The following is a 26850-nucleotide window of genomic DNA, read 5'->3' on the forward strand; positions in this document are numbered from 1 at the left end:
TTCTTTCAAAAGATAAACAAAATCAATAGACCATTAGGGAGAGTAACCAAAAAAAGAAGAGAGAAGATCCAAATAAGCTCAATTAGAAACAAGATGGGGGCCATTACAACTGATACCACAGAAATACAAAAGATCATTCAAGGCTGCTATGAACACCTTTATGCGCATAAACTAGAAAACCTAGAGGAGATGGATAAATTCCTGGAAATATACACATCTCTTAAACCAGGAAGAAATAGAAACTCTGAACAGATGAATAACAAGTAGCATGATTGAAACAGTAATTAAAAAATTGCCAAGAAAATAAAGTCCAGGACCAGACAAATTCACAGCTGAATTCTATCAGACATTCAAAGAAGAATTGGTACCAGTCCTACTGAAATTATCCCAAAAGACAGAGAAATAGGGAATTATCTCCAAATCATTCTATGAAGCCAGTATTACCCTAATCCCAAAACTAGGAAAGGACATAACAACAACAAAAAACTACAGACAAATATCTCTGATGAACATAGATGCAAAAATCCTCAACAAAATACCAGCTAACTGAATTCAACAGCATATCAAAAAGATAATACACTATCATCAAGTGGGTTGCATATACCAGGGATGCAGGGCTGATTTAACTATATGCAAGTCAATAAATGTGATACACCACATAAACAGAAGTAAAAATAAAAATCACATGATCATCTCACTAGATGCAGAAAAAAGCATCTGACAAAATCCAGCATCTCTTTATGATTAAAACCCTCAGCAAAATCAGCATAGAAGGGACATACCTTAAGGTAATAAAAACTATCTCTGACAAACCCACAGCCAACATTATACTAAATGGAAAAAAGTTGAAAGCATTCTCCCTAAGAACTGGAACAAGACAAGAATGCCCACTTTCACCATTTCTATTCAGCATAGTGCTGGAAGTCCTAGTCAGAGCAATCAGACAAGAGAAAGAGATAAGGGACATCCACATTGATAAAGAGGAAGTCAAACTGTTGCTGTTTGCTGATAAAATCATATACCTAGGAAACCCTAAAGACTCATCCAAAAAGTTCCTACGTCTGATACATAAATTCAGTAAAGTTTTAGGATACAAAATTAATGTACAAAAATCAGTAGCACTGCTATATACCAACAGTGACTGACCTGAGAATCAAATCAAGAACTCAATCCCTTTTATGATAGCTGCAAAAAAATAAAAAATCAAGTAAAAATACTTAGGAATGTATCTAATTAAAGAGGTGAAAGATCTCTACAAAGAAAACTACAAAACACTGCTGAAAGAAATCATAGATGACACAAACAAATGTAAAAACATCCCATGCTCATGAATGAGTAGAATCAATATTGTGAAAATGACCCTACTGCCAAAAGCAATCTACAGATTCAATGCAATTTCCATAAAAATGTCACCATTATTCCTCACAGAACTAGAAAAAACATTTCTGAAATTCATATGGAACAAAAACAGGGCCCGCATAGTCAAAGCAAGAGTAAGAAAAAAGAACAAATCTGGAGGCATCACATTAATCAATTTCAATCTATATTACAAGGATATAGTTACCAAAACAGCATGGTACTGGTATAAAAACAGGCACATTCACCAATGGAACAGAATAGAGAACCCAGAAATAATGCCAAATACTTATAGCCAACTGATCTTTGACAGAGCAAACACAAACATAAAGTTGGGGAAAGAACACCCTATTCAACAAATGGTGCTGGGATAATTAGCAAGCCACATACAGAAGAATGAAACTGGATCCTCATCTCTCACCTTATACAAAAATCAACTCAAGTTGGATCAAATACTTAAATCTAAGACTTGAAACCATAAAAATTCTAGAAGATAATACCAGAAAAACTCTTCTAGGCATTGGCTTAGGCAAAAACTTCATGACCAAGAATCTAAAAGTAAATGCAACAAACACAAAGATAAATAGATAGAACTTAAACTAAAAAGCTTGTGCTCAGCAAAGGAAATAATCAGTAAGCAGACAACCCACAGAGTGGGAGAAAATATTCACAAACTATGCATCTGACAAAAAAACAATATCCAGAATCTGCAAGAAACCCGAAGAAATCAGCAAGAAAAAACCAAATAATCCCATCAAGAAGTGGACTAAGGGCCTGAATAGAAAATTTTCAAGAGAAGATATACAAATGGCCAAGAAATACATGAAAAAGTACTCAAGATCACTGATTATTGGGAAAATGCAAATCAAAACCATGATGTAATACCTCCTTACTCTGGAAAGAATAGCCATAATTAAAAAATAAAAAAAAAAAATAGATGTTGGTGTGGATGTGGTGAAAAGGGAACACTTTTACACTGTTGGTGAGAATGTAAACTAGTATAACCACTGTGGAAAACAGTATGGAGATTCCTTAAAGAACTAAAAGTAGAACTATCATTTGATTCAGCAATCCTACTACTGGGTATGTGTCCAGAGGAAAAGAAAAGTCATATTATGAAAAAGACACTTGCACATCCATGTTTACAGCAGCACAATTTGCAATTGCAAAAATACAGAACCAGCCTAAATGTCCACCAACCAATGAGTGGATAAAGAAAATACACACACGCACACACACACACACACGCACACACACACCATGGAATACTACTCAGCCATAAAAAGGAATGAAGCAATGGCGTTCACAGCAACCTGAATGAGGCTGGAGAACATTATTCTAAGTAAAGTAACTCAGTAATGGAAAATCAAATGTTGTATGTTCTCACTTGTAAGTGGGAACTAAACTATGAGGATGCAAAGGCATAAAAATGATACATTGCACTCAGAGGACTTGGGATGAAGGCTGGCAGGGAGATGAGGGATAAAGACTAGACATACACTGCTTGGGTGATGGGTGCACCAAAATATCAGAAATCACCGCTAAAGAACTTAAACATTTAACCAGACAGCACCTGTTCCCCCAAAATAATTGAATAATTTTAAAAAGTTAGGAGGGACATGATCTTAGAATAAACAATCATCCCTAAAATTAAAAAAATTAGCTTTAGAAAAAAGTATTACATTTTCTTTATTTTTCTCATTTTGCTACAGATGACTGTGGGCACAATGGTGCTATTTCACACACACACACCTTCACCCGGATCATGGTCAAGGCAGCCGCAGTTTAACACCTGTTCCTACTCAGTCTTTGGGGGATTTTTCAAGCTTGGTGGAGAAGTTCCAGGCTCCCAGGATCATCTAGGTTAGGGATGTCCAATCTTTTGGCTTCCCTGGGCCACAATGGAAAAAAAAAAGAATTGTCTTGGACCACACATAAAATACATTAACAGTAACAGATAGCTGGTGAGCTTAAAAAAATGCAAAAAAATCTCATAGTGTTTTCAGAAAGTTAATACATTTTTTGTTGTTCTGCATTCTAAGCTGTCCTGGGTCACGAGTTGGACAAGCTTGATATAGGTCAATATTCTCTTCTTTGAATTGGTATTTTCCTTGTGTCTCTTGAGCAATCAGAGGAAGTTGCACTTTGGGCAACCTGGGAAAAGCAGCTCTCTTGGACTGAATACTCCCAATGTGTCAGGCACTATGCTTAATGATTAACTATAATTTAATCCATAAAAGAAATGATATTTTCATCCCCTTTTTCCAAATGAAGAGACTGTGCTTCAGAGACCTTAAGCATATTTTCTGAGCTCACAGTGCCATTTAATGGTAATTCTGGGATTTGAACCCAAGTCTCTCTGAATCCTAAGTCCTCAAACTGGAATTATCTGTTGCCATAGAATGTATTATAACTATTACCCTGGTAGAAGCAAAAAAATGACACTTTGCTTCCAACATGGTGTGAGGGTCACGTGTGCAGAAACCCCCCACGATAACAGGTTACTCTGGTTGGTTCTGGTCCTCAAATTATTTGAACTTTAATTATTTCACATAAACCTTGGCTCCATAGCAAAAGCAGTGTAATCCTGGATTCTTGCTATGCTGGTGTCTGTGGCTGTGTCTTGATCCTTCTGAATATGGCAGTTGCATGAGAAAGCTGTTTTTCCACTGCGAGCAGACAAATGTAAACTTGGTATCCTTGATCATTTTTCCATTTATTCCCTTAAAGACGTGTGTTTTGCATTTGTTCTGAAGTCTGACTCCCTTGCATTTATTGCAAGTAAACTTTTTTCTCTCTCAGTATTTCTCAGTTTTTCAGGTTTTCTTCAACCTGTTCCTCTACCCCTACCTGATGCTACACTTCCTTCACTCCCACCTCCTTCCCCAGATACGCAGTCTCTTTCCTTTCCTCCAGTCAGGCCAGCCTACCCTGGGGTCTTGGTCATTACCATCATTATCATCCTCCTCTTATTTCTTCCCATCATCACCGTGAATTTTAAAGCATTAATTTACTGTATGTCTAGAATTTTGCTAAATCCTTTACACCTATTGCTTCTTTTAATCTTTATTATTTCTAGAAGTCACGTGGCATCCTCACAATTATGCTCATTTTTTAAAAGAGAAACTATGATTTAGGCAGATTGTGCCGTGTACCTAAATTCATATGGCTGAAAAATGGTGAAGCTGGGTGTGTAAGCCAGGCCTGTTCAAAATCCATGCTGTTAACTCCTTTATATTGCCTTTCTTCTTTAACACTTCCCACAATTTCTCAGACTACCCATACATCATGATCTAAAGCAAGGTCATTCTCACTTTCCAGGGCTGTAGAGAATTCTTCTCCTTTCAACTTTTAATCAGTATCATGGCATTAGGCATTATTCTGTTTATATCATTCGCTACTGTGTTACAAGTGCTCTGCTTCCTCAGCTAAAACCTAAAGGAACTGGGACATAGACATGCAAGAAATAAGTAGGAAACAATATAAGCCAATGAACAGCATCTCAGTTTTATAGCCAGAGAATATACTGACAGGTGGAAATTCCCAGCAAGTTACCCAGGGTGGGCTTAAAGCTTTAAGAACATCCAGAAAGATGCATTCAGGAAGCTGATGGGCATCAGGGATTGGGCAATACTACCACAGTTGTCCTGCTGTTTCTCCTGTCTTTCCACAAATGCCTACTGAGAACACACACTACGTTGGACACTGGGAGAGGTACTGGGTGTCATGTGCGTCTGTGTGAAGAGACCACCAAACAGGCTTTGTGTGAGCAATAAAGCTTTTTAATCACCTGGGTGCAGGCGGGCTGAGTCCAAAAAGAGAGTCAGCGAAGGGAGATAAGGGTGGGGCCGTTTTATAGGATTTGGGTAGGTAAAGGACAATTACAGTCAAAGGGCGGTTGTTCTCTGGCGGGCAGGAGTGGGGGTTACAAGGTGCTCAGTGGGGGAGCTTTTTGAGCCAGGATGAGCCAGGAAAAGGAATTTCAAAAGGTAATGTCATCGCTTAAGGCAAGGACCTGCCGTTTTCACTTCTTGCTTAAGGCAAGGACCGGCCATTTTCACTTCTTTTGTGGTGGAATGTCATCAGTTAAGGCGGGGCAGGGCGTTTTCACTTTTTTGTGATTCTTCAGTTACTTCAGGCCATTTGGGCTTATACGTGCAAGTTACAGGGGATGCGATGGCTTGGCTTGGGCTCAGAGGCCTGACACTAGGGATGCAGGACACAGGGGTAAATGAAACCGTGTGACAGGTGAGCTCTGAAAACAGGAGCCTCAGTCTGGAGTTGGCAAGTAAGGGGTCTTCCCTGTGTCATGGAGACACAAGTGCACACAAGGCCACCCTGACCATTTCCTGTTATATCTGCTTCCTTCTCAGTGCCCCATGTGTATCATTTGCTGCACACTGAAAGACAGAGGCTCAATAGATGAGTTGGAGCCATATGGGGGTATTTGTTTAACAGAGGAGGGTAGGTGGTTTTTTAAATCCTTGGCAAATTCCATTGTCTTTATAAATTTAATTATTTTCTAGAGACCCAGCTCTCTTCCTTCTCCCCCGAAAGGTTTCAAAGACAGCTCTGTTGCCAATCCTCTCTTCTGACTGTGTTTATTATAAAGATTGACAGGAGAATGAAGTGCATGTTACATAAGGAACAGCACAGAGTACCTGGAATTGGGACGGGGCCCACATTTCACAATTGCAGTACATTCGACAAGGCCCACACAATTGCTCTATTAAATTAAATGACTGCAGTCTCCATCTGCACTGGTAATCTCCACATAGGCTGGGCGCCTTTACAGCCAATAGCCTGCAGGTGTGCAAATAAGCACTCACAGTCCATACCAGATGTCAGGGCCTAATTAAAATATAGAAAGAAAGTGCTCTTCCCTAGGTATTGAGCAGGCAGCACTGTGGTGCTTCTTGGGACAGGAAGTGGCAAAGGCAGAAAATTTAATTCTAGTTGTAGAAGCAAATGTCTGGAAGAAATCCACCTCCTGAGAATCACTTAGCGGTAAAAGGAAAGTCAAAAGGAAACCATCTCATGCTCTTGTTCAACATCATTTTCAGTCGGTTGCCATAGTACAGTTAGAACCATTGCCATAGCACAATCAGACCAAAAGCAGAGACTTCGAGTTAAGGATCTCAGATTGATTTATTCAGATCCTGAATTCAGAAAAAAATCAGACCTGCCCTGATGATAAACAAGGGGTACAGTTCAAAATCGTGCCTGAAGGGGATTCCATGTCACCTCGATTCTAAAGGCTTAAGGGAACAGCTGAAGAGCTATTGATCAACTAAATAACATTCAAAGAGAAGTGATAGGAGGTAACTTTTAAAGCCCACGGGAGTGTTTGGGATAATAAAAGTTTATAATCACTTAAGAATCTACCAAATCCTTCCCCCCTTCCTCCTAATGTATTCTGTTTCTGTCTCTTTCTGTGTCTCTGTCTCTTTTTTTCTGCCTCCATCTCTCTCTCCTCTCTTCTCTCTCTGCCTTTCTTGCTTTCTTTGGCTCTGTTTCTGTCTCTCTGGATACCCACTGGCTAGTTGCCCTTCCTCTGCAATTTTGTCTTTCCTTCTCTACTCTCTTCCCCACCCCACCTCCTCATCTGCCTCCTTCTCATTTCTTCCATTTATTTTGTTACGTTATGAAAAGCACAGGCCTTGGAATTGCAAATATCTGAGCGTGAGTTCTGGCCCTGGTATATTTTCATTTCGTTTTAGCTGAACACATTTTTTTTTTCCTTTTCCTTAGGCTTAATTTAAAAATCAGATGAGTTGAATTCCATGGCACTCTGAAAAAACAAAATTAAGTTATTTGAAATATGGGTAGCTCCCAATTTATTTCTTCAGGAACCCTAAGGAACACTCTTTTTCATTTAAAAGTGGCTTTTCACATTTCCCAATGCATAGTATTTTTATCTGTGGTAGTACACACGGTAATTTTGGTTAGTGTACTTTTATTTTAATAGCAAAGCATTTATTTTAACACGATCTTAGAAAAAAATGAAATAAGCATATCAAAACCATGTTTTCATGGATGTAAAATAGTTGCTCTAAACAGTATTAATAGAATAGATGGTATGCAGTTCTGGCAAAAATAACGAAGGTGTTACTTGAATGATGGCGTAACAGTTTTAGAAAGAGTATTTCTATAGTGTAGGTATTTACATACTCACTCACCATATATTGGGTGGACACCATACACTAGGTCCACACATTATTTTTTATCCTTTTTCTCCCCACCCTCAAAAGTGACTGAGGCTCTGAGTGGTGAATACATTCACTGAAGGAGATAGAACTGGGATTGAGTCAAGGCTTTGGCCTCAGTTATAAAGTCACACACCTTCGATTATATTGCAGTACCCTCAGAAGTATGCACAGTGCCTGTAGGTGGTGAGTTTGCAAGAAATGACGTATGTTCGTTGGCATAATCATTTATGTAAAATGGATCCTTAAACTCTCATATCAGTCTTACAAGGTAAACATCTCTTTCTTTTATAGGTGATCATATAGGCATAAAAAGGTTAAGTGGCTTACACCTCATACTGAGCAGTATTTGGGATTATTCCTACTGTCTAATAATACGGCATCATTAGCATCTTTAACTTCCGTTTCTTCTAAGTGCTGGCTGAAGAGACTTGGGTGTCCCTCATATAGGGTATGATTATAAAATAATGAGAATAATCTTTAAAGAATTATTTTATGAGCTGTTCATAAAAGGTAGATTTCTCATAATTTTATTGTCCCATTTTTATAAAAGATACATGTCTTTAAATAATTTTTAATTGTGTATATTTAAGAAACTCAACATGATGCTTTGATGTACATAGGTATAGTGAGATGCTTACTATAAGCAAGGAAACTAACATATTCATCATCTCACATAGTCTCTCCCCACTTTTTGTGGTAAGAATACCTAAATCTAATCTCTTAGCAAATTTCTAGTATAGAATACAATACTATTAACTATAGCCCTTGTGCTGTACCTTAGCTGTCTGTCCCATCTTGCTTTGATCCAAGCGAGAGTTGGTAAGAAAAATGTATCTGTGGTAGGAAGGATTCTAAGATGGTTCCCAAGATTCCTGGCTCCTGTTTTACACGTACTCTCTCCCACTCATTCAATTCCATACTGTTCTAGGTACTGCTGGGAAGGGGTTTGGCAGATGTACTTAAGGTCCCAAAGCAGTTTACCTTAAGACAGAGGTTAACCTGGATAAGGCTGACTAATCAGGGAAGCCCCTCCAAGGGCTCTTCCTGCAAGAGAGATTTGAAGTGTGACAGGTGAACACTTAAGTCGCTTCCATAACTTGGCTATTATGAGTAGCGCTGCAGTGAACATGGGAGCAGAGATTTCTCTTCGACATACTGATTTCAAATCTTTTGGGTAAATACCCAAAAGTGAAATTGCTGGATCATATGGTAATTCTGTTTTTAGTTTTTGAGGAACCTCCATACAGTTTTCCATAGTCACCACTAATTGACATTTCTAGTAATAGTGTATGTACCAGGTTTCCCTTTTCTCCACAAGCTCTTAATACTACCCTCAGATGATGCCTGCAAAGTGTATCATCCCTTATGAGTTTGTGTGTCAGGTTGACTTCTCTGATCTGCCCTTTTCCTCTTGGACACTGTGCCTGTCATCCAGGAAGCCAATGGGAGGTGGTGTCTCTGGGATGTGACTGTGATGCCTGGACTGTGGTCTTGTGTCCTCTAACAGCAATTCCCAACCTTTTGGCATCAGGTACCAGTTCTGTGAAAGACATTTTTTCCAGGGATGTAGGGGCATGAAGATGGTTTCGGGATGAAACTGTTCCACCTCAGATCATCAGGCATTAGATTCTTGTAAGGAGCGAGCAACCTAGATCCTTGGCATGCACAGTTCACAATAGGGTTCATGTTCCTATGAGAATCTAATGCCGCCAGTGATCTGACAGGGGGTGGAGCTCAGGTGGTAATGCTCGCCTGCTGCTCACCTCTTACTATGCCGCTCAGTTCCTAACAGGCCATGGACCAGTACTGTTAGGAACTTGTATGTCATTTGCTTTGTATGTCCACCCCCTGGGGTTACACTGGAAACGCTTCTAATGAACCACGGCAGAAGAAAGAGGATATTGCAATATAATCGAAGGTGTGTGACTTTATAACTGAGGCCAAAGCCTTGACTCAATCCCAGTTCTACCTCCTTCAGCGAATGTATTCACCACTCAGAGCCTCAGTCACTTTTGAGGGTGGGGAGAAAAAAGATAGAAAATAATGTGTGGACTTACTGTATGGTGTCCACCCAATATGTGGTGAGTATGGTGGACATACAAAGTAAATGACTGTTAGGGGTTGGGGAACCCCTGTCTTAAAAAGCCAATCTTCCCTGGGGCAAGCCGGTGATGCTTAACTCAGACAGATTCCCAGATATCTCTGGGTTTGAAATTCTAACTGATACCCACAGTGTAAGTTTTAGGGAGAAATCTGTTGGTAGCTCTAAACAGCTGCTGACACACGGTAAAACCAGGACTGTATGGACTACACTTGAGACAATCAACTATGAAAATGATTCTACTGTTTTGTAGAATTTCATTGTGCTGACTCAGTAAGGCAGCCATTCCACAGAAATCAGGAGCACCAAGGGGGTGTGTGTTGTTATTTGTTAACGAGCTCTGTGGTTCTGTGACCTTCGGGTTACTCAGCCTCTCCAGGGCATGTGTTAGTGGGTCCTCGAGATTGTTCTAAGGACCGATGCTAATCTGGTTGCTAAGAATCACCTGAGGAGTTTTGAAAAGTAGTGAAGCCTGGTCTCATTCCTCAGACATGTTGAAAAACAGTTGTAGCCTCAGCTAATGGAAGCAAATAGCTTTGTTTTAGACAGGCTTTGTAATGGCTTATCAAAGGATTAGGGAGGTGCATGAAGCTGAGAGCCTGAAAACGGGCTGGACGGGTAGGAAGTCTGCGTCCCAGCCATATGCATATTTTAAAGGCACCTTGTGTGATGCTGATGTTCAGTCAGAATTGGGATTGTTTGGGTGAGGTGGTTTCTGGGGTAATTTCCAGCTCTGTTGGAATGATACTGATACTACTGCTAAGATCGCCCATTTACTCAGCTAAATAATTTATGTGCTATTTGTTAGGTACATTAGCAGCTCCAGAGCGGCTAAGAGCTGAAGAATTCTAGATTTGGAGCAGTTAAGTAATTTTTCCAACAACACACATAAAGCCAGTGGCAGATCTAGGCCTTAAACTCCGTTCCACCTGACTCTTAATCACTCTGCTACCATTTATTCTTCAGCCGTGTAGGAGCAAGTTCTGGGTAAAAGAGTTTTATGGCACCAGAGACATCCCCCCTCTGTTCCAGCGAGCAGTTACATAATATGTGGATATTCCTATGCCTGGCAGACAGTCTTATTGTGAGCACCCTGACCTCCTAGCTCCTTTGGTCACAGAATCTGTCTAAGTAAAAGGATCATGTTTTCATTAACAACAAAAGCTACTTTACAAGAAACTAATATGGTGGCTCTAAAACAACAAAAGCTACTTTACAAGAAACTAATATGGTGGCTCTGAAAGCTCGCGGGTCATTTGCCATGGTAAAGACTCAGGGAAGCTTTCGTGGAGTCATCACACTTGTAAATTTTCTTCTCCTCTGTTTATTCACATACAGACTCCTGATTTAGTGTTTTCCTCTGCAGGTAGGAAAATGCAGCACTTTTTCCTAAGGGCTCTAATTGAGGATGATGTTTTCTTCTGCTGTGGTTCATTAGAAGCGTTTCCAATGTAACCCCAGGAGGTGGACATACAAAGTAAATGACATTGGTCTTCAGTTCTGCCCCGTAGGAAGAGCAAGTGGAGGTCCTGGCAACTTAATGACAGCTAATGAGGACGGAGTGCTCCCCAGGTTGTCCTGGCTGTGCAAAGCAGCCTCCGGGCATTATCACATTTTCCTCAGAGAAGCAGCTGAAGTCTAAGTGTGCCTAAGAACCAGGGATATCCAGGCTTCTGATTCTCTTTCTTTCATCAAATTGCTGCATGACTTTAGGCAAATCCCTCAATCTTTCTGCATATTCAGAATTTGTACACGGGTAAGGGTAAAATGAATTAAAAACACCCTCTGTTGGTGACTTGAGGCTTAGGGAGCCATCATATCTGCAAGCTGTTGGCGAAGAATTATGTGCTTTGCCATGTTTGGCTCTATTAACTGTGCCCCACTTCCTTGGCACAGTCCGGGACCATTCTTTATATTTTCCCGAGGTGACTTATGTGTTGGGAGGCAGGTGGAAACCTGGTCCATGAAGGACTTATTGCTTTAGATTTCTTAATTTCAGGTTGGGAACAAAAATAAAAATCTAGTCTCTGTATTTTACTGGGTGTTATGTTTTGCAAGTAACAGAGACACAAGCTTAGGCTCCAGCTGTGTCTGGCTTTGTCTGTTTGTAAAGGGCAAGGCCTCTTTGTTTTCTGCAGGGAGCCTCTCTTTTCTGCCTTGTTTTTACTCCCAGTTAACAATCTCACAGTGTATTAGGGTTGCACAGAGCCTCCCTCACTGGAGGGAGTGTAACTGTGAGCCATGAATAAAGCCAGCAAATGGGGAAAAATCATGCTGATAGTATTTTACTTATGCCAGCATCACTGCCTCCGTGGACCCACCAGACGCCTGTGGAGATTCCGATGAATCTTCTGAATCAGGGAGGCAGAACTGAAGTTTGTTTGACTCCCTTGAACACAACTCTGTTCGTGATCTGCAGCAGCTCTGCGGAAGTCACCAGCCGTGGCTGTGCTTATCAGCCAGACCCCTGGGCTTTGCTCTGGCCTCTGTCTCCCCAGGCCATGCCTGTCTGCAAGCAGCCAAGTCAAACTCCATTTCCGGGGGCTGAAGTAGACCTGTATCTGCCACTGGCTAACAAAGCTTGTCCCTTGAGGACAGAGGTCTTTGAAAATGCAACTAAGCAGAGTGCAGGAAGGCAGATTTAGTCAGTCTAAATCCCACTGCCTGATTTTAATTTGATAGTGCCTACTTTGTTTTCACAGTCAAAGGTCTCTCCTAGTGTATCTATTTTTTTCTATATTATTATACTTTAAGTTCTAGGGTACATGTGCACAACGTGCAGGTTTGTTACATATGCATACATGTGCCATGTTGGTGTGCTGTACCCATCAACTCGTCAGCACCCATCAACTCGTCATTTACATCAGGTATAACTCCCAATGCCATCCTTCCCCCCTCCCCCCTCCCCACAATAGGCCCCGGTGTGTGATGTTCCCCTACCCGTGTCCAAGTGATCTCATTGTTCAATTCCCACCTATGAGTGAGAACATGCAGTGTTTGGTTTTCTGTTCTCAGCAAACTATCGCAAGTATATCTATTTTTTAACCTCTGAGGATTACTATAGGAACATAGGGCACACAGAAATAAGATGCACCTTATATGTGGTTAGATGTGGACTGAAGCACTGACATAACTTTTTGTTTTAGCTCCAATCCCAGTCTCAGCTTGACTCCTTTAAACAGTATAGTGAACTATTCTTGTATGTTGCCTGGGTTCAAATCCAAGCTCCACCACTTACTAACTACATGGGTTCAAGAACTCATTCTGCTTTCTGCAAGCTTTTCTTTTTTTTTCTTTTTTCTTTTTGAGGTGGAGTCTCGCTCTGTTGCCCAGGCTGGAGTGCAGTGGCATGATCTTGGCTCACTGTAAGCTCCGCCTCCTGGGCTCATGCCATTCTCCTGCCTTAGCCTCCCGAGTAGCTGGGACTACAGGTGCCCGCCACCATGCCCAGCTAATTTTTTGTATTTTTAGTAGAGACGGGGTTTCACTGTGTTAGCCAGTATGGTCTTGATCTCCTGACCTTGTGATCCACCTGCCTCAGCCTAAGCTTCAGATTTTTAACCAGTAAAAAGGACATAATAATTGTAGCTGCCTCACAGGGCTTTTGGAGAGATTAAATGAGCACCCACTAGTATCCTATAAATATTAGCTATTGTGGTTACCGTCAAGAGTACTCAGGGACATTTTAACTAGGTGCCCTGGGGTAGCTTTACGAAGGGAATGGATGGCAGGCATGTTAAGGGATCTGATGGTATCACACCAGGCTGTAAACTCCATGGGGGCCAGGATTGTGCCTTGCTCACTTATTTCCCTATCCTCAGTGCTTGGAACATAGGAGGCACTCATAAATATTTGAAGAATTAATGAGGCAGATGACCCAAGTTCTAGTCCCAGTTTTGCTACTTTTGGTCTTGGGCAAGTTATTTACCTTCTTGGATTCTGAGTTTGTACATTTATGAAATGAGAAACAATCTTTCAGAAATAGCTATAAAACTAGTCAGCTGGTACTGTGTGCTTCCTATATGCCAGACACTGGCTAGGTATGTCCCAGGGGCTACGTTGTCTGATTTTTCACAGCATCCCTGGGAGGTAGGTGCAATTACTGCTCTGTTTTGTAGCTGGTGTAACTGATATTTAGAGAGGGCAAGAAATGTATCAGAGTCACAGAGCTACTGAGTAAAGGAGATGAGGTTTGCAACCAATTAGACTGGTCCCATTCTCTGTGGATGCGCTATGCCTCGTAGAGACTCTGGGATAAAGCAGGAACTCAAAATGTAGCCTCTGCTACTGCTTTTGTTATTAGTAAGATTTTTTTCCTGTGACACTTGGCCCAAGGGAAACGTTCAGTCAGTCTAGTCATCTCTATGCTTATAACAATGTGTCCATACTTGAAAAAGCCCAGTCAGAACTCAGAGGCTGAGATTTCTCTGTGTGTTTGACACCCTGGCCAGCATACTGATTTGAAAATTGAAGCAAACACATGTCTTCAGAATGATTTTAGTTGCGCACTTGCTAGTAATTTCCACAGGCAGCCAACCAGGAAGGCAAGAGAGGTTGACACTCCTGGGGAGCTCTGAGTCATCTGACAAGATGGGGATAAAACATCGTAAAGGCAGTTGCCTGAGCCAGACCCTGCCTCCCTGATACGTGATGGCAAATTATAAAGTTGGGGTAAAGCTTGAGAGGGATAGGATCTTTGAGGTCATCTAATCCCAGTGAGGAAAGGGGACCAGAGTGACAAGGATATTCAGAGCTACGGAAGGGGTGGTGATGAAAGGTCACTGATGAAGCTATGGAAGGGACTGCATGAACAACCCCTAAAGTGGGCACCCATGGTTTGTGCCAGGCCAGCATCCACTCCTCCATTTTTTGGTGACAGTTATCTTGGTTTAGGGATCCACCCACACAAGTTAAATATGTTGACCTAAAGCTGATGCTGTCCTTACTGCACTGTGCTAGCACTGCTCAAGGCTGCCCTACCCTCTTATTAATAGATAAATCCTGCTAGCCGGTCCATGCAGGAGTTCCTACACTTGCTTCCCACAGCTGCATTGGGAAATCCAAAGATGGAAGATGGAGCCTGGATTTCTCTAGTCTTCCAGCAAAGTCACATAATACAAGTACTTTTCTCTCATGGTAGCATTGTGGGGATTGTTCAGCTAAGATACCAAGTATTGAAGCAATGGGAGAATAATCAGAGAATTACACAGGAGGTGTGCCCAGCTGGTTATATGTTCCTATTATTAATGTCACTATCCCCAACCTGGCCCCAGCAGTGACTACATTGTTTTTTATAATCAGCAAAAAGCTACGAAACACCATTAGTGAAAGCCCAGTATTTTTCAAAACAATCCTCTAGAGGATATACTTATTGAAGCATTGTATGTAAAAGGAAAAGATTTAAATCAACCTAAACATTCATCTATGAGGAGCGGGTTACATAAATTTTGGTACATTTCTACTATACAATATTATGTGGCCATTAGAAAGAATAAGTAATGGTTTTGTATACTAATATAACACAATCTCTAAGAAGTAACAGGTGAATAAAACCACCTACAGAGACTGGTGTATCACTTAGGTTATAAAAAAATAAGGGGCATCCACATGTGTATTTGTATGGATATAGACTCTCACTGGAAGGACACACACATACAAAGTGGTTGCTTTAGGGGAGGAAAGTGGAGAGGCTGTAGACACGTTCTACAGAAAGCTTTTCAGTAAATATTCATAATGCATTAAACATGCTTTCTACCATGTCCACGTATTATCTATTTAAAGTAAACACGTAAGTAATTTTAAAGCCATAATAAATAGTTCTTTATAAAGTATAAAACGTCACTTGGAAACAGCATCTGAACTTTCCTCCATCTCTCCATCCCAATGAGGAGGCAGCATTTAAAAGCATTTTATTTTCTCCCACAGTAGAGACCACAGCTCCAAGGCTGGAAGAAAGACTGTTCCAATCCTACAATATCCTTCCTTAAGAGATTTGATGGCACAAAGTGAGAGGAAGAAATTGTCCAAACTCCTATTCATTATTTCTTCAAAAACTCATAATAGAGCAAAGAAGAGGCTGAAAGTCAGTGTCTCCCCTCTATTTTAAGTATCTGGGATGCAGAAGCATCCAACTCTATCTCCACAAGCCCACTTGATTGTCAACTGGGAAGTTACGGACCAGAGGATGTCACATCCAGAGAGCATCAGCTCTGGGCAAGACAATCCATTGTGGTACGAGTAACTTCTATTCATAATCACTTTTATCCAAAAAGATTTACTTATTTTAAATTACAGATATATTATAAATACATATACACATAGTAAGGGCATATTCTGAAAAGTTATTGCTAATAGGGGTGCACTGTCAAAATATTTAGAAGACCACTTTTCGGCTAATTCCAGAGAGGCAAAAGACACAGTGACAATAACACCACTGTTAAAGTCAGGTGGATTTGTGTCTAAATCCCAGCTCTGTTCCTTGTTAGCTATGCTACCCTAAGTAAGTGACTCTGCTTCTCTATGTCTAATTCATCGCTTATAAAAATGGGATAATAGTAGTAGGCATCTTAAGAGTGACCATGGTGAAGACGGAATGGAATAAAGCCTGTGCGGCATTGAAGCAAAGGGAGAATGATCAGAGAATTACATAGGAGGTGTGCAGAAGCTGGTTATGTGTTCCTGTTATTAATGTCACTATCCCCAACCTGGCCCTAGCAGTGACTTCATGGTTTTTATATAATCAGAAAAAGGCTACTAAACAGCACCAGTGAAAGCCAAGTACTTTTCAAAACAATTCTCTAGAGGATATACTTATTCCTGCATTGTATATACAAGGAAAAGATTTAAATCAACCTAAATATTTAGAATAGCTCCTCCTGATTCCTACCCCCTAAGATTTACACCCTTGTGTCTTCCCCTGGCCTTGAGCAGATATAGTAACTTACATCAGTGAACATATTAGGCAAAAGTGATGGGATATCAATTCTATAATTAGGTTACAAAAGATTGTGACTTTCTTCTTGCTAACCATCTCTCTTACTCTTTTTGTGTATATGCCCTAAAAGAGAGGGCAAGCTGGCAAGGAACTGAGGGAAGTCTCTGGAAAATGGCTGGTGAGGAACTGAGATGCTCTGTGCAACAGCCTTGGAGGAACTGAGTGTGACTAATCACCAGGTCAGTAAGCTTGGAAGTGGATCCTTCCCCAGTCAAGCCTTCAGGTGAGTGTGCAGTCTTGGCTAATACCTTGATTGTGTCCTTGTAAGAAACCCCTGAGACAGAGAACTCAGGTAAGTTGCTCAAAGATTCCTGACCCATAGAAACTGTAAAATAATATGCATTATTCTTTTAAGGCATTTAATTTGGGGGATAATTTGATATTCATCAATAGACAAATAAGGTAGCCTGCAAGTACTTAACAATGGACGCTGTATAAAAGCTCAGTAAAAGCTGTGGTATGGAATATTACATAGCCGATGTATGGCTATGCCCTTATCTCATACCCATGGCAGACATCACTGATCACAAAATATTTTCTCGTGGTGAATCCAGATGCAGTCTCAGAATATTAACACTAAAGTCCAGGAAGCTATCAACTCTTCAAATAAAACCAATCCTGATCTAGTCAGTACTTATCATCTCTTTACTCTAATATGTAATATTTCTTTAATGGGAGACAAATTCTTTCCTTCATGGTGAGAGATAGTACTACAAATTATTAGAACAAATCTTTGAATGTATACAAAATATAAATGACTGACATTTCATTTCAAGAATATATTTTCCTCTAGAGGAGGGCAAGAGAGATTGAGAGTACTGGAAACCTTAAGAGAATGGAGGAGATAAGCCCAGAAGTAGAAGCTGGGAGCATGGAAGCTCTCCTTATCTCTCTTTTTAAACTGTGATTTAGCCTTTTAATAGGGTTGCCATATAAATGGTGTTTTGGTGATTTCATAGAACATAATTTATTCTTTTTTATACAATAGCATCATTTAATCACAATACTAACAATTTATTTGTTTCAGAAATGCAGGCAGTTGAGATTAACCATATACAAAACTATAAGGTAGTATGTTAAGACTTAAACATCTAGAAAATGGTTTCCAGACTTAAAAATAGTTGTTAAATCTTCTTTGATCATACTAAAAACTTCACTTCTATCTGTGCATCTCGTTGGCGTTATTTCCAGGAACATTTTTTTCCTTTTTACTCCAGTGTACTGTGTAATAACTGGATCCCCAAACTGAACACTCCTGAAACTTTTTCTACTCAACCACAACAGTATTTATTCTTATTTTCAATAGATACTTTTAGATTCCAGCAATTGTTTAGAATTCATGATCTACTCAGGACCATAAATTGTGACGGCATCATTAAAGTGACTACAGATTTTACTGCACTACATTCTAGGGAGACTTTTTCCTTTGATTTCATAGTAAATGTGTCACATGTGTTGCATTTATCCAAATTCAATGCATAAAAGTAATAGCATGTTTATATCTTAAGGGCTGCCATTTTGAACAAATGAAGAAATGGAGGGGAAGTTGCTATGAAAATGATGAAATTGTCTAAGGAGTAAACTGTTTTGAAATAGGGAACATTTCCTTCAACTCAGTATGCAATGTGTTCTTTGCCCAGTACAATAATAGTGTGGGCTATTTAAATAAAGTACTTTTAGTATTTATGTGCTTCATTTTGTTGGTTAAAGCAGAGAGATCTCTTGAAAATAGGAAGAAATGCAGGTGAATGATCACAGGGAATTGCCCTTTAGGTCCATAACATGCATATGAAATACCTGGGGATGTTGAGAAAATGTGTATTTGGACTCAGTAGGCTGGTCTGGGTGAGGCCTAGAATTCTGCATTTCTAAGGAGGTAGTAGATGCTGTGGGTGCTGCTGGTCTGCAGATCTCACTTTGAATTGCCAAATAGAAATCTCCCTTTTTCGTTGGGGATATTTGAAAGATTTTTAGGTCAATGTTGCTCTATGTCCAGGAGCCTGTGGCATTGCTGGTTTGTGATGGGTACAGGGTATCTGTTCAGTTAGCTCTTTTGCTGGGCACAGAATTGCAGATAGACGTTAAGTGAGTTAGGGAAATTGAAAACCACCCTTGCTGTTCTGGGAAGGATGACAAGAATTCAAGAAACTTAGGTAAGATCCTGAATGATATGATAGAAAACATCTTTGGAAATAGAAAAGGCAAATAAATATTGTTTATGGAAAGAGAGAAATATTTCATTTTTCAGTGTGTTTTGGAGCAACTCAAATTGGCACAACATAACAGAACCCATCCATTTTGCAATCTATAGAATTCAGTATAAAGTCACATGTCCAAGTTTATTCCTACTTTAATTTTCATAATCGTACAGCAACCTGTCTTGTTTAAAAATGGAAGTAAAATATAAAAATAAGTCAAATGCTGGTCATAAAAATAGGTTGACCTTGAGGCTGGGGTTGAGTGGTTTACATTAAAGATACACTCTTGACTGACAAGGATGATCTATTTACTACAACCTGCTCCTTATACAATAATTTCTGAGGCAGAATTAATTTTTGCCTTAGAACAGTAGAGTAACACCTAAAATTGTATGGTTCTAGATTTTAATTGTTGCGGGATGGAAAGTATTATATACAAAAGAGATACTGGGGGTTGTGTTAGAAGACTGGGAAGATAATAGATTCCCTAGATATGTCACTCTTTAGGAAGTTTCTTGAAAATCTTTTCCTTTCAGGAAATATTTTCTATATAATTTATTCACTCTTTCACCCAAAAAATGTTGAAATGCAGTAATGTAAATATATTAAGCACTTGCCATATATTGGTCAGTAACAGCAACAACCACCAGAACTGGCTCCTGCCCACAGGGAGTTTACAGTCTAGACAAGGCACAGATAGACACTGCTGAAGTAAACACTAAAACAAATCTAATGGTTGTCTGCAATAACAGCAGTTTTCTTATTGTTCTGTGACAACTCGGTATAAAAATGTGGCATCAGCAAAGGTCACATTTATTGCACTTTGTCCCCATTTTCTTCTTCCATACACACACACACACACACACACACACACACACACACACCATAGGAGCCCAGCCTCACAGGCATATCTGAGCCCCCAGAAAGGATCATGCAGTGTCAATATTCTAGGCCTCTGTGGTTCTTCCTTCCTGTCCCTGACCTAGCAATGACTCTTCAAGGAGCTTACTAAAGAGACAACAATATGTGCAGAGAAAGATCTCTGTGCACAAGTATGCTTTCATATAATTAAAAATAGTGACGATATAGCTAAGAATGACAGGTATAGTTTAAAAGAGTATTGAGTAAACAAATTATCATTAATTCCTGAGATGCAATACTAATCAATGGTAAAAAAATGACGTGTACATACACACACAAATTACAAAGGAAACATGTCTATAATATTGAGTTCACAAAGCAGGTTTGAGAATAGCTTGTATAAAAGGATCTCACTATGTAACATTGTATTCATGTATGTTATGTGTTTATACATAACAGGTATTTCCATTATATAGAGGTATATACACACATATATTGCAAATTACATGTACACATGTAAGTTGTATACCTCCAGGGGGACTTTTTTTAATTCAAAGGAAATTTTTTATTTTTATTTTCTTCCATAAGTTATTGGGGTACACTTCAGTTACATAAGTTTTTCAGTGGTGATTTGTGAGATTTTGGTGTATCCATCACCCAAGCAGCATACACTGCACCATATTTGTAGTCTTTTATCCCTCACCCTCCTTCCACTCTTCACCCCAAGTCCCCAAAGTCCATTGTATGATTCTTATGCCTTTGTGTCCTCATAGCTTAGCTCCCACATATCAGTGAGAACATAGGATGTTTGTTTTCCAATTCCTGAGTTACTTCACTTAGAATGATAGTCTCTAATGTCATCCAGGTCACTGCAAATGCTGTTAATTCATTCCTTTTTATAGCTGAGTAGTATTCCATCATACACACACACACACACACACACACACACACACATATATATACACACACACATACACACACACACACACACACACACCACCCACCACAGTTTCTTTATCCACTCATTGATTGATGGGCATTTGGGTTGGTTCCATGATTTTGCAATTGCGAATTGTGCTGCTATAAACATGTGTGTGCAAGTATCTTTTTCATATAATGACTTCTTTTCCTGTGGGTAGATACCCAGTAGTGGGATCGCTGGACCAAATGGTAGTTCTACTTTTAGTTCTTTAAGGAATCTCCACACTATTTTCCATAGTGCTTGTACTAGTTCACATTCCCACCAGCAGTGTAGAAGTGTTCCCTGTTCAATGCGTCCAAGCCAACATTTACCGTTTTTTGATTCATTCTTGCAGGAGGACTTCCCTCTATGCATATACACACATCCTGTGTCCCACTTATCATCATGGCTCATCAGGGAGCTGAAATTGAGGAAAATAATAATAGCTAATCCACCTTGGCCAGGTAGCATATTTGTACGATAGCTGGAAGCTTCGAAGCCCAAGTGGTGTGGATCTTTGAGGCAGATCAATAAAAGACAGATTTTGGGACAGAAAAGTCTTTCTGAAACTCTTGAATTACTTCCTATAAATGACCAAATATAATGCCACACACAGCTCACAGGAGACTCTTAAAACTGAATGGTGAGATCTTGCGAAATGATCTTCTTTTGGCTGCACAAAGCAATTGCCTATACTTGAATGGTGGTAAGCAATGCTTGAGACAATGAATTTGAGAGTCCTTTTTAATAGAATGAACTCCTGCAGGTAATTTTCAGGCAACAACTCAAATTCTTTAGCTGAAAAACTAATTTCTAGCTTTTGTTTTCCTGTTGATGTGTTTTTCAGGCAGGTGGAGGATTTTCTTAAGCATTCGGTATCTGCAGTTATGCACATCTTTGTGAAGAGCCCAGACAAATTAGAAAGTCAAATTAGCAATGCATATTTAATACTGTTTTGTAGTTGTTGTTGTTTTTAAGTTGGCAGTGATGTTTACTCTTTGAGGGGGAGTTTATAATTATGCAAATTGGAGAAACAGTCTGCATATGGTATAATGATAATGCCTTGGGTTTTGTAGCTAGAGTCTTTCTTTCATTTTACCCATGACTAGAGGGGAGGTTAGCCAAGTCTGGTGCCTGCTTTCTCTGCCATGATGGAGTATATGAGGTCTTGGAACTTGAATAACTTTATAAGCTTTCTTCTTAGAGGAAATACTGTTGAGATTTTCATAGTATCATCTACTATATATGTCTACTATAGTAGACACTATTGATTGCCTTTACAATTACTACTCATTCTTCCTCTATTCTTTCTAATAAGATTTAAATTTTGTTTATATATCCACTTTTCTCCACACAACCATGTAGTTCAGGGAATGTAAGTCCTATTCTTAACACCAAGAAGGGACTAGCCATTAATCTAAACCAATCATGGTGGTTCCATTGGCTTTGCTAAGGACTGGTTTAGGCAAGGGTGTGTAACACATTTCTGGCCAATAAATATGAGAGGAAGTTTGTTGGATACTGATGAGACAGTCCATTGAAGAAGTCATAATCCAAGTCTTGGTAACATTACTGATTTACTCCATTGGCAATCTATGGACCTCTCTTACCTTAGGACTTCTTATGAGGGCCAAAAATTTTTTTCTTTTTATTTAAGCCACCTTGAATCTGTACTTTCTGTTATTTACAGCCAATAGCACATCTTAAGTGATATATACTTTGACAGGTCCTATGTTGTCTGGGGAATATATACAATGGAGAAAGTTTAAGCCATCTACTTGGCAGCTGACATACCAGATCAGTTGATGTTTATTTTACTGGGTTGGAGGAAGAAATAGCGGTGGTGTTTTTTTGTTTGTATGTTTTGTTTTTTGTTTTTTGAAATTTAGACTCAGAGGGTACATGTGCAAGTTTGTTTCATTGGTATATTGAGTGGTGCTGAGGTGTGGGCTTCTAATGACCCCATTGCTCAAGAAGTAAACATAGTACCTGATAGGTAGTTTTTCAAGTCTTGCTCCTCTTTCTCCTTCCCTCCTTTTTGAATTCCCAGTGTTTATTGTTCTCATCTTTGTGTCCATGTGTAAGAAATGGTAGTTTCTCATCTTGGCAGTGGGAAGGAGTTCATATCTCCACTGAATGAGATGAATAATAGGAAAAACTACTTACCCTTCACACTGTTGCTTTCATTGAAACAAATGTCACCAGTCGGTTCTGATTCTCTTCTCAAAGGAAGCCTGCATGACACAGGGGAGAAAAGAAATACAAAATATACAATCTCATTTTAGTATTAGCAATAATCAAGTATTTTGCCCTTTTCTCTTTAACTGGATGGCTTTAGCTTTAGACATACTTTATAGAGCAAGTGGAATAGATTCCCAGGGAGCTGTCTCAGTAGAAACATTTTATTCCTACCAGGGAATCAGGTCTGCTACTTTATCTTCCACCATACAGAATGCAAATTATGTTCCCATAGACCCTCAGCTAAATGCCTAATTGTTCCATGAAATGTGTGCTGGTCTCGCCCCTCAGTGCATTTCATTTTTTTTTGTCACATTGACTGGTTTCAGAATGGGCATGGGATTTCAGACCAATGAAAGTCAATTCTGAAACTTATGTTGAAAAGGTAGTAGAAGGTCTCTTTCTACTGTACTTGCAATGATGAAGATGGAGACCTAGAACTGCTGGAAGCCAACATGGGAAATCAACACTGCAGTTTTGAGTGAGAGATACCTAGCTTTGATGTTATTTGGACCCCCAGATTTAACTATGATTGAATTTTTCAGTTGTGTGAACCAACACATACCCTTCTCTGCTGAGGCTAGTTTTTGTTTTTCTCTTAAGCCATTGGGTTTTCTGTTTTTCTTATTAAAAAAAATCCTCACTAATATAGAAAACAGGGCAGGTACGATCATTTTCACTTCATAGAGTATGAAATAGAAGCTCAGAGAGAGGTCAGGGTGGGAAAATTCAAGACTCCTATTCAAGGGCTCCTTCCATTCCATTCTACTGCCTGACTCATTCAGTAATTCATTACAGTAACATGGAAAGAGTTGACACACTCATTGCTAACTTTACTGACTTTAAACATTTCCGCTTTGGAGACAATGAAGTTTTCTTCCACAAGGCTACCAAGTGAGATAATCTACATTATTTTAGCAAGGTAAAGATTATTCACACACATATGCACACACACATACTCTACAAAAGGCCATGGTAGGTACTTTAGATTTGGGCAGAAGATCTCCCTATAGGGTCTGTCCAAGATGCAACTTGGTTCTTGTTGAAACCCTCACTCTCCAGGGGACATCTGAGCTAAGTCAATGGACAGCCTCGGCCTCCTCAGTCTTGTCCTGATTTTGGTCATCTGCATGCCAGCTCTCTGGTGGCCTGTGACTAATCACAAACAAACTCTCCACCCAGCTGACTGACCTGCCAAGGGCCCAGTTCATTCTCAGTGAGTCACTAAACAGAGGTCACAAAGAGAAAGTCCATAGCCCAAATCCTGCTCCTTGATGGGTTTTGACACAGACACACACACACACACACACACGTTATTTGGACTACATTCACACATTGAAAATTTTTACTTAAGGTTAGATTTCAGCTTCACATTAAAAAAATTCCAAAAAGCTGTCAACATTATTTGCATTCCCACGCAATGACACCAGCTGAATCTGAGTGGTGTCTACAGGGTTCAGGCAGGGCACATTTACTTCATTCACCTTATTTCCTCATCTGTCCTCCTTTACTCATTTCTGCCACATACCTGGCTGTGTTTTCAACCCCTGCCCTAACCTTCCTACAACCTGTTATTGTTGGCTAAGTTAACTGAGATGCCACCTTGCCCTCCAGTGGCCGTGTCTGGAAGCAGCCTGGGTCCAGCCAGGTTTCCACCTCAGCTTCCAGTCCCTCCATAAATAAAATGGCACCACTGTGTGACTTTTTAATTTTCTCTTATCCTTGTTAAATCTTCCAAGTTCTCTGTAGAAAGTAGGAATTATCTATTTAAATCAGAAAAATAAGTTAATAAATGCTCTTGTGAAAATAAAACTTCCCTGTGTCCTGTGTGGGGGGCAGGAATTTGGGGAGGCTGTATGGTGGAATCAGCTAGGCACTGGAGGAGGTGTCAGAAGATTGGGATACTCTGTGATCTTTTATACATTATTTCTGTCTCTTGACCTCGGTTTCCCTATCAAATAAGGAAGCCAGGTGTGCTAGATCAGAAGCTATAAATTGGTGGCCCCACAGGCCATATCCAGCTAATAGATGGTATTAGTCCCCCTTATTAATTAGATGCCAACAGCTAAAAAGAATGTTTCAATTAACAATCTAGATTACAGACTTCTTGGAACTGTCTAGCAACAATCAACAATGGTCCAGTGATGGTTAGATGGGGTAAAGTTTTGCCCTAGTCCTCACCCACTTCCTAGAGGTAATACATTCACCTTCACCACCTGTTTTATTTGTTACATTCCCCCTGCCATTATAGGCATTTGCTCTTCCTAGTCTCCAGTGAGATGACCTCCAGAAACCCTTTAGCCCTCATTGTGTGAGTGGAGGCTGGTGCTCTGAGGGTTAGAGACAGACAGTCTGGAGAAGAGGAAAATATTCTGAGCAAAAAGCTCACCCTGGGACATTCCAGTAAACCTTAATGAATTGCTCCTCCTCCCTACTTGGCCAAGAGTTGGAACAGCAAGACGCCTAGGCCTTTATGAAGGTCCCACTACATGGTTAAACCTAAAAAGGCAACAGCGGGTTTTGAAAGTAGAAACATTCTTCCGTTGGGGTTGCTAGCTGATTCTCTAAGTAATTTGCAATTCAAGTGTCTCTTTGTTTTGTATGAAAATTTGCTGCTATCTGGAAAGTGGGGAAGAGCTAAATTGCATCCTGCTGGTTTTACTTTGGCTGTATCAAAAAAGAAACTGTTAATCTGGTTCCATAATTAACTTTCCTATTCTAAAAAGGCCCTGGGAGAGAGTCCAGAGGGTGGCTGTCAACTCCCTGCCTCTCTTCTCAATAACTCCTTTCAATAGGATGCCCTGAAAGGAGAATGATTCCAGGTGGGGATTGGTCTTGATTTTCTAATTTTTCTTCTCCTTTATCACCATCCAACCACTATTTAGTGAATAGCTACAGTGGGTAAGGCACTCTGCTGACCAGTTGTGGGCATAAAAATAAATAAATCCCTGTGGAACTGCCAGAGAACATAAGTAAATTAACTTTCCATCCATCCATCCATCCACTCATTCATCCAAAATGAATGAGCAGATGAATATAGAAACAGGTTTCTATATTATGCCAGACACTGTGCTAGGCATCGGTATGTGACACATACAAAGATGACTTAATCAACATTCAAGAATTCTAAAGTGAAGAGATGAATTCTGACTAGGGCCTCAATAGTTGGCCTCATGGAGAAGATAGCATTTACATTTACTTTGGCCCATTGATATTTATGTGCATGCATGCATGAGTGCACACACCCTCGTGTACATGCACATATGTACATGTGCATGACATGCTGGTGAGACAGGCTAATTGATTCAAGTAGAGGCATGTAGGCTGGGAATTCAGTTTGACCATCACCGGGAGACCCCTTTAGCAGTAGAAGCGGGTTTGAACTAACATTAAGTGCTAACAAATTTGGGTAGAGCCATGCCACATTTAATAACAGAAATGTATCATTAGGTGATTTTTTTATTGTGTAAACACCATAAAGTGCACTTACACAAACCCAGATGGTAAAGCCTACTCTACACCTAGGCTATATAGTCTAACCTACTGTTACTAGGCTACAAACCTGTAAGGCATGTTACTTTACTAAATACTGTAGGCCATTGTAACAAAACAGTAAGTATTTGTGTATCTAAACATAGAAAAGGTACAATAAAAATATGGTAGTGTAATCTTATGGGACCACTATTGTGTATGTGGTGTGTTGACTGAAATGTCATTTTGTGGCACATGACTGTACTGCTAGGCACTGTGCTAAGCATTTGCATCTATTATCTTAATGAAATTTCATGATGCCAAGCATAATCATTGGCTACAGACTACAGATAGGAAACAGACTTAAGGAACAGGGAACACATTGACAGAATAGATAGTGGAGGTGAGACCTGGGTTCATGTCTGATTTTAAGCACAAGGTTTAACTTCCAAATATAGCCC

General features: G+C 39.9%; 1 protein-coding gene across 1 annotated transcript in view; it reads right to left on the minus strand.

The window, feature by feature from the left end:
- The window catches only part of ATP10B (ATPase phospholipid transporting 10B (putative)), a 274240-nt gene that overhangs the window by 195547 nt on the left and 51843 nt on the right, over window positions 1-26850 (minus strand). The window contains exon 2 of the mRNA XM_025389215.1: window positions 22670-22914. The gene's annotated coding sequence lies outside the window, so the exon portion shown is untranslated. The remainder of the gene's footprint in view (window positions 1-22669; window positions 22915-26850) is intronic.

This window comes from Theropithecus gelada, chromosome 6, assembly GCF_003255815.1.
Source record: "Theropithecus gelada isolate Dixy chromosome 6, Tgel_1.0, whole genome shotgun sequence".
Taxonomy (NCBI): domain Eukaryota; kingdom Metazoa; phylum Chordata; class Mammalia; order Primates; family Cercopithecidae; genus Theropithecus; species Theropithecus gelada.